The following is a 13,186-nucleotide window of genomic DNA, read 5'->3' as shown; positions in this document are numbered from 1 at the left end:
AAATTTACCCCACCAAACCATATATTTTTGAAAACTAGACACCCCAGGGTATTTTAGATGCTGATAGTTTAACCCTTTCCATGCACTAATCCTACCACCAACCCTTGTCAAAGTTTGGGATAGTAATTGTTTTTGGTGTTTTTTTCACATACTTTGTACTTCAGGTGTGAAATTACAGCTCCTGGTATATGTTGCGGTCACACAACACCCAGATATGTGTCCAGCAACATCTCCTGAGTACATTGATACCCCACATGCATGGGTTTGTCAGATTGTTTGGGGGCAAAAGGGCCACGTTTGGAACATGAGCAATTCAAATTCAGTAGGAATTTTACATCTGGGTAAAGAAAAATGCTTGTACCCAACTATCAGTAGGGACAGGTTACAAGAAAGCCTGGCCTATCTCCAAGAAGGGATTTGATCTAGCACCTTAAGTGGTCCCTCATGCCACGGAATGGACACAGGGGTCACTTGACAGTGCAAATAAAAACGCTTAAAAATGGTGGAGCAAATAAAAGCTAAAAAACAGTAAATGTAACAAAAAATTAAAAAAAAATACAAAAATGGAGCAGGAACAAAAAAAAAATTAAAAATGGGAAACTGTGTGATACAGCTTGAAGCAGTCACCGACACAGAGTGCAGGTTTTCCGGGGCAATCTGGACAGTAAAATGTGGTGTCCTTTCTTTGCCCCCTGCTGTAGCATACCCTGCATCTCTTTTGGGGATTCTGCTTCTTTGCTGTAGGGGGGATTTTAAAAATAAAATGGGTAGCCCCAATTCTGTTGGTTCCCATCACTACTTGGGGACCAGGTGCATCACGGTACAAGATACCTGAAATTACTTCGAGCTGAAACTGCAAAAAAGACAGCTTCAGCCCAGTGTCTGCTTTTTTGTGCAGCAAAAAAGCGTTATAGGTTGCAATTTGCATTAGATAAATTGCAACCTTCTTGTACCAGGCCTTTGTCTTCCTCATAATGAGGTAGGGCTGTAGGAGTTGATCTGACAGATCAACTCCACCCATGTGCTTGTTATAGGCCCTGATGCACACTGGCTTTGTAGTGACCCCAGCTCTGCCACGGACAGAAACCTCCACGGTTCTCTCATCGTGGATGGTGCTCAGCATGCACACCTCTTTTCTGTCCTTGAACTTCAATGCCAAAAGCTCCTCTTGGCGTAGAGCTGAGGTCCCCCCTTTCCTAGCCGGGTTCGTACCAGGCGTTGTGGGAAACCCAAGCGGTTCTTTTTTATAGAACCGCAAGCTACCGTATCGAAACAATACAGCAGCTTGAACAAAGGGACGCTTGTATAGAAGTTATCTACATACAAGTGGTAGCCTTTGTTCATAAGGGGGAATATTAGGTCCCAAACAATCTTGGCACTGGTGCCCAGATGATCTGGGCAACCTGGAGGGTCAAGGTAGCTATCCTTACCCTCGTATACCCGGAAGGCATGAGTATATCCTGTCTCGCTCTCGCAGAGCTTATACACCTTCACTCCATACCTGGAGCGCTTGGAAGGAATATACTGCTTGAATCCCAACCTTCCTTTATATTTCATTAGGGATTCATCCACGCAGATATTCTTTCCAGGTGTATAAACCTCTGGAAACCTGGCAGCGAGATGGGTAATCAGGGGGCGGATTTTGTACAGCCTATCAAACTGGGGGTCCTCCTTAGGGGGGCACAGGCTGTTGTCGCTAAAATGCATGAAACGAAGAATCATTTCATACCTTTGCCTAGTTATAGTTTGGGCAAAAATGGGGGTACTAAAGATGGGGCTGGTGCTCCAGTAGGAGCGGATGGAGGGCTTTTTTATAATGCCCATTAACATTGTGAGTGCCCAGAATTTAAGAAATTCTGGCACGTCAATGGGAGTCCATGGCTGTTTTGCCCAAAAAGAATTAGGGCTAGCAGCACGGTGCTGCTGGGCATAAATGTTTGTTTGTGTGACAATGTCTCCCAAGACATCGTCTCCCAAAAAAACCTGCACAAATTGCAGTGGAGTGAATCCTGTAACATCAATATTGATGCCAGGAATTCCAGAAAAAGGAGGGATAGCTGGCTTGTACCTATTAGGCGCTACCCATGCCTCTGGTGCACTGCCACGACTACGTGTGGTAGGCGTCCTAACAGCCACAGATACATCACTAGATGTATCTGTGAACTGACCAACGTCAAAATCTGACGCTGTATCAGTGGCCTCAGAATCTGTGGCCAAAAAGGCATACGCCTCCTCAGCCGTATACCGCTGCATGGTAAGAATTGCAGCAAAAATAGTGGGGAAGGAAAGGGTTAATGGCTATAATAAAAAATAAAAAAAAACCTAAAAAAAAGTAAAAAAAAGTAAAAAAAGTAAAAAAACATGTAAAAAAAAAAACAAACCAAAAACAATTGCCACTATGCAAGATCACTGTTTATGCAGTGATCAATGGCAATGAAGGGGTTAATATTATATGGGTGGCTCTTATAAGAGCCTTTGGATCAATATATATATATTTTTATTAGGGAATACCTGAAATACCAGAACACACTGTCTCTCTCCCTCACTAGAAGCAAGTGAAGGAGGGGGGCAGATCCAATACTGATCAAAGGCAATGTTTAGAAAACATTGCCTTTGATTTATCAAATCATGATCACTCTTATGAGTGATCTGACCACTAGGGGTGTTATTCACTGGATGTCCATGACATCCAGCAACACCCCCCCGATGATGTCAGCAGGCTCCGCCCCCCGGCTTGATGGGCGCCGCCATCTTGAAACACCGCGTGTGTTTCGAAGACACCGGCACCGGGAAGGTAAGTTGAGCATTTAGGAAGCGATCGCGAGTCGCTTCCTTTGCTAAACAGGTGTTGCAAAGATGCCTCGATACTGAGGCATCTTAGCAACACCAGCTAAGCAAAGGAAGCGACTCGCGATCGCTTCCTAAACCCGTTTTTCGGCGGCGGGCGCCGCCATGTTTGAAAAACGTGCAGTCTTTCAAACATGTTTTTTTTTTGCTCCTAGGAGCGATCGGGGGGGGGCGGGAATGTTTTTTTTGGTGTTGCTCAATGCCTCGATGTCGAGGCATTAGAGCAACACCGTTTGAGTGAAAAAATCGATCACGGATCGATTTTTTCACCCGTTTAAAGACGTGCCGGTCCTGGCACATCAATTGTCATAATCGTCACGATTTTCAGTGACGTGCCCGGACCGGCAATTGTCACGAAGGGGTTAAACAGTACCATTTCAGTTGTTAAATTACCCATCTCTATCCAAAGTTCAAGTTTGTGAGTAGATTGAAGCTCTTTGAAGATGGCTTTCAGGAGGCCGCACGGCCAAACCTTCTCTTCCAGATCCAAGCTGATGTTCATCCTGGCGTAGCAAAAAGTAGAAAAGTTTTTTTCTCTATTCACTGTTAATGCAGGCGTAGACTCAGCGTCGGGCGTTTCTTCAGTTCCAGAATCTTTTTCGGGACGATGGAGATCGAATCTTGGGTGCTCGCTGGTCTCGTCTCCAGTTTCATCTGCTCCTTCAGGTGCCGGCGTTTGTGGATCCACTCTGCTGATGTAAATTCTCAGAGCGGCTGTAAAGAGAAAAACCAGATTGTTTGGTGGCGGTAAAGACAATGATGAGCAAACCCTCGCTTTGCAGAGCTCCCTCGATGAATCTGCCCATTTCCCCTTGAAGATCCTGAGATGGGTGTAGAAACCCTGAGAATCTGCCCATTCAGCATTCATCTTAAGACTCTGAGACTGGAATACAAACCCTAATTCCCCCTAAGACTGGGGCAAAAACCCTGAGACTCATTCCCTCCAAAATCATTAGACTGGGGTAAAACCACTAAGCATCTGCCTGTTCACCCGAGATCCTGATACTGGGGTAAAAGCCCTAAAACCCTGAGACTGGGGTAAAAACCCCAAGAATCTGCCCATTCCCCCTAAGACCCTGTGACTGGGGTAAAATCCGTATGAGAGTGCAAAACAAAAATAAATAGAAACACAATCGTGTAATATTGCAAAAAATATAAAGCATTGTGAGTAAAGGTGAAATATCGCACTCACAAAGCCTCCATGGTAAATGAGCCCATCGACATCACGTAGAAAACATATACTTTTAATTACTATAAAAATAAAAGCACATTGTGAAGGATCCAAAAGTTGTGTCAAATATATACGGTTAAAACCACTTACATGAAAGGAAGGCGCTCCAACTAGTGGTGTGCAAAACAGCAACATATATGGCTCCAAATGGTTGGAAACTTCTTGTTACCTCCTCCCTCGTCCCGCGGGTAGGGGAGCTGAGACGCAGCACGCGCGTCCAGTCCCCTGCTCGTTCCGTCGGCGGGAACCACCGCCAGGTCCGTTCTACGGATAGACGCGTGTCCCCGCAGAGATCACTGGATCCTGACGGGGCGCGCGCCTCGACGTCAGTAGTACTCATAAATATTCATGTCGCTTCTTAAAGCGACATTTCCCTTACGAAAAATTACTGCAGTTTTTTCTGAAGTAATACTGCAGTTTTTTGGACATGAAAAAACTGCAATACTGCACTTTTACTGCAGTATTACTTCACATTTACTGCACTTTTTTTTATACTGCAAACCTACAGTTGTACTTCAAAGTACTGTAGCTTTATTGCATTTGTACTTCCGTGCAAAAATAACTGCAGTACAGTGAAGTACAAATGCCGTAAAAGTGCAGTAAATGTGAAGTAATACTGCAGTAAAAGTGCAGTATTGCAGTGTTTTCATGTCCAAAAAACTGCAGTATTACTTCAGAAAAACTGCAGTATTTTTTTTTGTAAGGGTTATCTTTTTTCCTCCTCCCCCTAATTAGGTGGGTAGGAGGATCCTGTTATTGAGAGGGATATTTAAACCCTCAGTATGCACTTCACCTTTGCCTGTGATAGTGCCTCATAGCCTTCACTAGCGTTCCTTGATTTGTATATTTTATTTACTATTTTTGTTCCTGATTATTTTGTACTTCGCTATGCTCCTGTGTCCGTTATACACTTCGGTGTTCCGTTGCTGGGCTCTCCACCTCCGCCAGGAGGCGGCTTCCCAATTTCTGCAGCGAGGATCCTCTGCTGTATTGCAGACGTGGCAGTTATCACAGGCCTGACATGGATCCCGCAGATTTGGCAAGGATGTCCAATCGTCAAGACAGACAGGATCAAGTCCTGGCGGCTCATGCATCTCAACTCCAGTCTTTGGAACGGAAACTGGATGATGTTGCTGACCTTCTCAGATCCATGGCTACCAACCTGTCTCTTACCGTCGGCCAAGGTGCATCATCTGATTCATCACCACCAGCACCTGGATTCGGTACGCCAGTCAAAGCACCCAAGATGCCTTTGCCAGATAAATTCTCCGGAGACCCCCAGGAATGTAGGGGTTTTTTTAATCAGTGCACTCTACACTTTAGAGCTCATCCTCACACCTTTGCTTCTCATAATAACAGAGTGACTTTTATTATCAACCTTTTAAGATTAGAAGCATTAGCATGGGCATCACCTCTGTTGGAACAAAACTCACCCATTCTGGAAGATGCTGATGCCTTTATGGCATCGTTCAGGGCAGTGTTTGATGCTCCCGGGAGGCGAGAGGCGGCTGAATGCAATTTGATGGAGATTCAACAGGGAAGAAGAACGGTGGCCCAGTATGCCGTAGAATTTCGCACGTTAGCATATGAAACCGACTGGAATATCAGCGCTCTGAAATCCGCCTTTCGTAGGGGCCTAAATTAGTCTTTAAAAGATGCTCTCACCTATCGTGACCTACCTCATGATCTTGAAAATCTGATTGCATTATGTCTGCGTCTAGAAGCCAGAGGTCAAGAAAGAAGATTCGAGCGAGACAGAGAACGCGACAGAAGGCCACGTCAGTTTAGACCTCCGGTTCGTCCAATTTTTCAGACCCCTACAGAACCTGCTGCTGCTGCTGATGATGATGAACCTATGGAAATAGGCCCAGTACTTCATCTTACAGCTGAGGAGAAACAGCGCCGCAGAACTTTGGGGTTGTGTTTGTATTGTGGCAAAAAAGGACATTTGATTTATGCATGCCCCAGAAGGTCGGGAAATGCCAGAACTTAGTGGAGACAGGAGGTGCTTCACTAAGTGCTACTGTTGCTACACCTCCTCAGACTCAAAGACTTCTTGTTCCCATCATGCTACAGTGGCCAGGCCACCAAGTGGCCACCCAAGCTTTCATCGATTCAGGGGCCGCTGAGGACTTTATAGACAGAACCTGGGCTCTGGAAAATAATATTCCATTACAGCCAAAGTCTCTGAAGACCTCTATCGCTGCTCTAGACGGGACTCCATTAGGAACTGGGATCGTGTCACTCCAAACTGAAGTTATTGGTGCCGTATTCTCCACTCTGAAGAAATACAATTTGATGTTTTTTCCAGCCCACATATACCCATCATATTAGGAATGTCTTGGCTTCAACAACATAACCCCACCATAGACTGGAGAGAAGGACAGATTCTGGCTTGGAGTAAAGAGTGTTTAGAGAACTGCTGCAATACTCCCACCAAGTTGAATTTAATTCTAAAAGTTCCTGCTAAGGATCCACGTCAATTGGTACCTTCTCAGTACTGGGATTATTTAGATGTGTTTTCTAAACGAAAAGCAGAGACTTTACCTCCCCACCGTGGGTATGATTGTACAATAAAATTGTTACCCGGCACCAACCCACCCAAGGGACACACATATCCCTTATCTCAACCTGAGAATCAGGCTTTGGCTCAATATATTGATGAGAGTCTAAAAAAAGGGTTCATCAGACCTTCAGCATCCCCGGCGGGAGCAGGCTTCTTCTTTTTCTCCAAAAAAGACGGTTCATTACGCCCCTGCATCGACTATCGAGGGGTTAAATAAGATAACCATTAAGAACAAGTATCCTCTGCCTCTCATAACAGAATTGTATGATCAACTGAGGGATGCCACCATTTTTACGAAACTTGATCTTCGTGGGGCGTACAACCTGGTTCGGCTTCAAGAAGGTGATGAGTGGATGACTGCTTTCAATACCAGATACGGACATTACGAATACCTTGTGATGCCTTTTGGGCTATGTAACGCCCCAGCCGTATTCCAGAGCTTTGTAAATGACATTTCCCGTGACATGTTGCTGTCCCACGTTATGGTGTATCTCGACGATATTTTGATTTACTCTAAGAATCTGGCGGAGCATCGGCAACATGTTAACCAAGTATTACAAAGATTACGAGAACATTCATTATTTGCTAAGGCCGAGAAATGTGAATTTGAATGTGACAAGGTGAAGTTCTTGGGCTATATCTTATCTGCTGGGCAACTGGAAATGGATCCTGACAAATTGGCAGCCATCAAAGACTGGAAGGAACCTTCTGATATTAAGGGTATACAGCGATTCGTATTTTTTGCCAATTACTATCGCCGTTTCATTCGAAATTTTTCTCAGATCATCGCTCCTATAATTGCTCTCACTCGGAAGGGGGCTAATCCAAAAGTTTGGACCCCGGAAGCTAAAGGAGCCTTTGAGAAACTGAAGCTGGCTTTTACTTCAGCCCCTATTTTACAACAGCCCGATCCTGATTTGCCCTTTATTTTGGAGGTTGATGCATCGGAAACTGGAGCGGGAGCCATACTGTCCCAGCGGAATCAAATTTCCAATCGTCTTCACCCTTGTTCGTATTTTTCTAAGACTTTCTCTACCACCGAAAAAAATTATGATATCGGAAACAGTGAACTATTGGCTATTAAATTGGCCTTAGAGGAATGGCGACATCTGCTTGAAGGGACTGCAGTTCCTGTTACGATTCTGACTGATCATAAGAATCTAGTATATATCGAGAAAGCTAAAAGACTCAATCCTCGGCAGGCTCGGTGGGCCTTGTTCTTTACTCGCTTTAATTTTTCTATTTCGTTTCGTCCGGGTTCCAAGAACACTAAAGCAGACGCACTGTCCAGGAAGCATGAGGCACCTGATCGAGAGACTCCTGTTGAACCTATCATACCGTCTACAAAAATAATTGCCACCATCCATAGTACACTTTTGTGGGATATTTCTAAGTCGCAGACGCCTCGGCCTAAAGGACATATAACCCCTCCTGGTAGACTCTATGTTCAACCACGGTTTCGTAATGCTGTTCTCTCCTGGGGTCATGCCTCACCTGTAGCTGGTCATCGGGGAACTCGTAACGTCAAATTTCTTCTCCAGAGACATTTCTGGTGGCCTACTATGTCTCAGGACATATCGGACTATGTACAAGCTTGTAATGTCTGCGGTCACAATAAAACACCACGCACCAGACCTGCTGGATTATTATGTCCGCTACCGGTTCCTGAGAGTCCATGGCAACATATAGCCATGGATTTTGTCACAGATATTCCTTCCTCCAGGGATCACACTACCATCTTAGTGGTTGTTGATCTTTTCAGCAAACAGGCTCATTTCATTGCTCTCTCCAAACTCCCGTCAGCTAGTATTTTGGCGGAAACATTCATGAAGGAGATTATACCTCTTCACGGAGTCCCTCAAGTAATAGTCTCCGACAGAGGCTCACAGTTTATCTCCAGATTCTGGAGAGCAATGTGCAAACTCATGGGAATAGAATTGCATTTTTCTTCTTCTCACCATCCTCAATCTAACGGGCAGGCTGAAAGAACCAACCAGGTTCTCAAGCAGTATCTTCGAATGTATGTTTCCGAGGATCAGTCTGATTGGTCAATGCTGCTTCATCTTGCTGAATGGTCCTACAATAGTTCATATCACGAATCATTAAAAATGTCCTCAGGACACCAGTACCACAGGGGTTCCGGCAGCTGAAGCACAATTTCGTGTTGTACAGGACCATTGGGCAGCTCTTGCCGAACACTTGAAACACACTAAAAAGCTGCAAAAGAAAACGGCAGATAAATATCGCTCGCAAGGACCCGTGCTTAACCCTGGAGATTATGTGTGGCTTTCCACAAAATATCTGAAACTTCAACAAGCTGCCAGAACTTTAGGTCCTAAATATATTGGTCCCTATAAAATCAAGACAAGAATTAATGAAGTTACGTATTCTCTGGTCTTACCGAGAACATTACGTATTAACAATGCATTTCATATCTCCCTACTGAAACCTGTAATTGCTAACCAATACTCCTCCACGGTTCGCACTCCTGATCCTGTCATTATTCAAGGGGAGGAAGAATATGAAGTGCAGTCTATCTTAGATTCTAGAATGAAACGAGGGAGGCTTCAATATTTTATCAGATGGAAGGGATACGGTCCTGAGGAGAGTTCCTGGATTCTTGCCTCCTATGTCCATGCTCCAGCTAAGATTCGTTCGTTCCATAAAAAATTTCCACAGAAACCTGCTCCTGATCGCCAGGATGTCTCTCATAGTAGGGGGGGTACTGTTACCTCCTCCGTCGTCCCGCGGGTAGGGGAGCTGAGACGCAGCACGCGCGTCCAGTCCCCTGCTCGTTCCGTCGGCGGGAATCGCTAACGGCGAACGGCTAACTCATAAATATTCATGTCGCTTCTTAAAGCAACATTTATCTTTTTTCCTCCTCCCCTTAATTAGGTGGGTAGGAGGATCCTGTTATTGAGAGGGATATTTAAACCCTCAGTATGCACTTCACCTTTGCCTGTGATAGTGCCTCATAGCCTTCACTAGCGTTCCTTGATTTGTTTGATATTTATTGGTTCTGACTCCAGCTAGTTTTTGACCTTTTATGTTTGCTGCCTGCCCTGACTTCTGCTTGTGACCCCGATTACTCTTCTGCCTGACCCCTGAATTTATTATTTTATTTATTATTTTTGTTCCTGATTATTTTGTACTTCGCTACGCTCCTGTGTCCGTTATACACTTCGGTGTTCCGTTGCTGGTCTCTCCACCTCCGCCAGGAGGCGCCTTCCCAACTTCTGCAGCGAGGATCCTCTGCTGTATTGCAGACGTGACACTTCTTCTAATAGGACCCCGTCTGTCAGTGGGGCCGCCACTCGTCCAAAAGGGATGATGGTTCCTCCAAGCGTGATATAAATGAGCTTCCTCCACGCTCATTGCGATTCGCGTAGACAATTTCCGCTGCAGCAGAAAGGAGGCGTGGCTAGCAGCGGGGGTTGTCTTCGTCCATCGCGCAGACCTTCCCCAGCTGTCAGAGATCAGAGTGCGGGCGCAGACAACTCCCGCTGCTAACCACGCCTCCTTCCGGCTGCAGCGTAAGTGCATGGGATCTACAGGGTGCCCCGGCTACATCACAGGGGACTGAGAAGCTCCGGTAAGTTGGGGGGGCGGGGGAGTGTTAAATGGGGGACATAAGGCATTTCTGGAGGCAGAATGCTCTGTGAAATGCCTTTTAACCCCCTTAATGCCACTCTGCCTCCAGAAATGCCTTTTTAACCCTCTATATGCCACTTTGCCTCCTGAATGCCTTAAACCGCCCTATATGCCACTCTTCCACATAATATGCCTTTTAACCCTCTAAATGCCAGAGTGGCATATCATGGGGCACAGTGGCATTTAGGGTTAAAAGGCATATCATGGGGCACAGTGGCATTTAGAGGGTTAAAGGGGGTATAAGGCATTTCTGGGGCAGATGTGCATAACTGGGGGGCAGGTTGGAAAATAGAAGGAAATAAAACCAAAATATTTTTCTCAATCATAGCTTTTATTAAAAAAAAATAGTTTAGATGAATTAACATTTACTGATAAAACTTTTTCCTATAGGGTCGTCTTATATTCAGGCTTTTTTCTTATTTTCCTAAATTAATATTCAGATTTGGGGGGTCATCTCATAATCAGGGTCGTCTTATAATAGAGCAAATATGGTATATATATATTTAGGGAAGACCCATCTATTGGGGTCCATATGTAATCCGGAATCCAATTGACTTCTTTTAAGACGTGTTTACTGTCTTTTATATATGAAGGTGTTAACGGGACAATGCCCTTGTGGACTCCAGTATATAGGTAGAACAATACGGAAATTAAAGATTAGGGTTAATGAACACATCAGAAATATAAAAAAAGGATTTTTACAACACTCAGTATCTAAACATTTTTTGGAGTTTCACAATAAAGATCCAAAGGAATAAAAATTTTGCGCTATATAAGAAATTCATAAACACTGGAGAGGAGGCAATACTATAAAACAAATAGGACAAAAAGAAATTAAGTGCATCTTTGAATTTGAAACATTAAAACCCAAAGGCCTAAATGCTGAGTTTGAACTTTATAATTTTCTTTAGAACAAAGTATAAATATATATATTTTTTTTTTATCTCTACAAATACATCACTATAAATTATGTAAAATTATACAATATTTTTCTGGTAGTAACCTAGAGATAATATAAAGATTTATTTATATATTTGTATTTTTCCATATTTTCACCTAATTGGGCTTTATTCTTAAAAACTGTAAATTGATATAAATAGTTTATATATAAAGATGGAGCTATCTTTATATTGTTCCTCTACTAATTTGAAGAATATGATGGATATAAAAGCTTTCTACTATTAAAAATAATGACCTTAATTTTTCTTTACTATTGATCTGATTGATATAAAAGCTCTTTACTATCAAAAATAGTAAGTGATGTCTCTGAAGAGATTATATATGAAAGTTATACACAACGGGTGTTAGAATTGTTTGTATAAGAATTGTGAATATTAATTCCAATATATTTTACATTCACCTACAACTTACCTGAGAGATATACGGAGATGAACTTTAGACTATAACAAACTGACTGAAGGAAGAACTGACTGTACACGAGATCCCGCGATACTTCCTCCGGCATGCATGTGATGTATGCGTAAGAGGAAGATAGCATCACATAAAATGAAGACGCCAAGAAGAAGTTTGAAACGCCTGGTAGAAGCTCAACGGAGCGAAACGCGTAGCGGACGGATTTTAAACTTTTTAGCAAACGGATTTTAAACTTCTAACGAATCGGAATAAATATTCATTTATCTTCTATTCTCGAGTACGGTCTTTTTCTTCCTGCTTATTACAGAGGCTTTTGAGGAGCCTAATTTGATGATGAAGCATGTGAGTGCAATGGTTGTTTAATCAACATACTGCTTTCTGATCTACTACACCATTATGTGTTTTCTGTTTTTTGTCTTATTTTAAGATAAAGCATACCCAGATATCGTTCAGAACCATAACATACACAGGTTGTAGATATAGATATATATATTTTTTTTTTCAATAGACACATGCTGAGCGCACTTTATACATTGTTTGTATTCTTTTTTTGTGTGTATATTTCACATTTGTATGTGTATGGGAAATCACATAAATAAGGTGCCGCTGGTATAGAGGGGAGAGCGCAGAAACAGTCACTACTTTTTTTTTTTTTTTTTCTGTGACATTAAACTAAAGTTAACGGGACATACTTCTACAGTAAAATACCGCTAGTTTAGGAGAATGGACTTTAAGATAAAAATTTTTGGGGTTCAAAACACCTTGTTCTTTTCCTGCCAAGAGTTTAGTTTTTGGCCATATTCCTTCGTAGGGTCGCCTTGGGTTTTTCTACGTGATGTCGACGGGCTCATTTACCATGGAGGCTTTGTGAGTGACCCTGACACGAGGTTAAAAACCCTGAGAATGTGCCCAGTCCCTCCAAAACTCTGAGACCTGGGGTAAAAACCCTGAGAATCTGCTAATTCCCCCCCAAAACCCTCAAACTGGAGTTAAAACCTTAAGCATCTGCCCGTTCACCCCAAGACCCTGAGGCTAAAGTAATAACAATGGGAATCTGCTCATTCCCCTATTCATTGAGACTGGGGTAAAACCCGGAGAATCTGCCCATTACCCTCAAGATAATAAAAACCCTGAGAATCTGCCCTTTCCCCCCAACTGTCTATGCTGTAGAGCACCTTTAACTAGATCAGTGACGCAATCTACTTCATAGCATTACTTTAAAGCCAGTAAAGCACAATGAACAAGATAGTGCTCTGTAACTGGGTTCAGGGTTGATATGATGTTTTTGTACACGTGATCTATGAATTGAGAATTGCCAGCTTGATGTTAGCCAAGCACTATCTGTTATGATAGAGAAATCTCAAAAAATCTAAGAATCTAAGAATCTTAAAAAAAAAAAAAATTTGCTCTGGTTGTCATGCTACTTTATAAAAATAATTTTGATACATAGACGCAAACATACATATTAGTTGGATAGATTTATTGATGAGATTACATATAATAATAAAATGTGTATA

At 43.0% G+C, this 13,186-nt stretch overlaps 1 non-coding gene across 1 annotated transcript; it reads right to left on the bottom strand.

The window, feature by feature from the left end:
- Nucleotides 1-353: 353 nt before the first annotated feature.
- LOC149282223 (small nucleolar RNA SNORA35) lies at nt 354-483 on the bottom strand. Its single transcript, XR_016277981.1, has one exon. It is a non-coding gene; the product is annotated as a small nucleolar RNA SNORA35 (small nucleolar RNA).
- Between the last annotated feature and the right edge of the window lie 12,703 nt (nt 484-13,186).

Source organism: Sceloporus occidentalis, unplaced genomic scaffold (assembly GCF_023333645.1).
Source record: "Sceloporus occidentalis isolate IW3139 unplaced genomic scaffold, rSceOcc1.0.p SCAF_120, whole genome shotgun sequence".
Classification (NCBI taxonomy): domain Eukaryota; kingdom Metazoa; phylum Chordata; class Lepidosauria; order Squamata; family Phrynosomatidae; genus Sceloporus; species Sceloporus occidentalis.
Note: the sequence above shows the minus strand (reverse complement) of the source record. Positions and strands in the feature narration are given on the sequence as shown.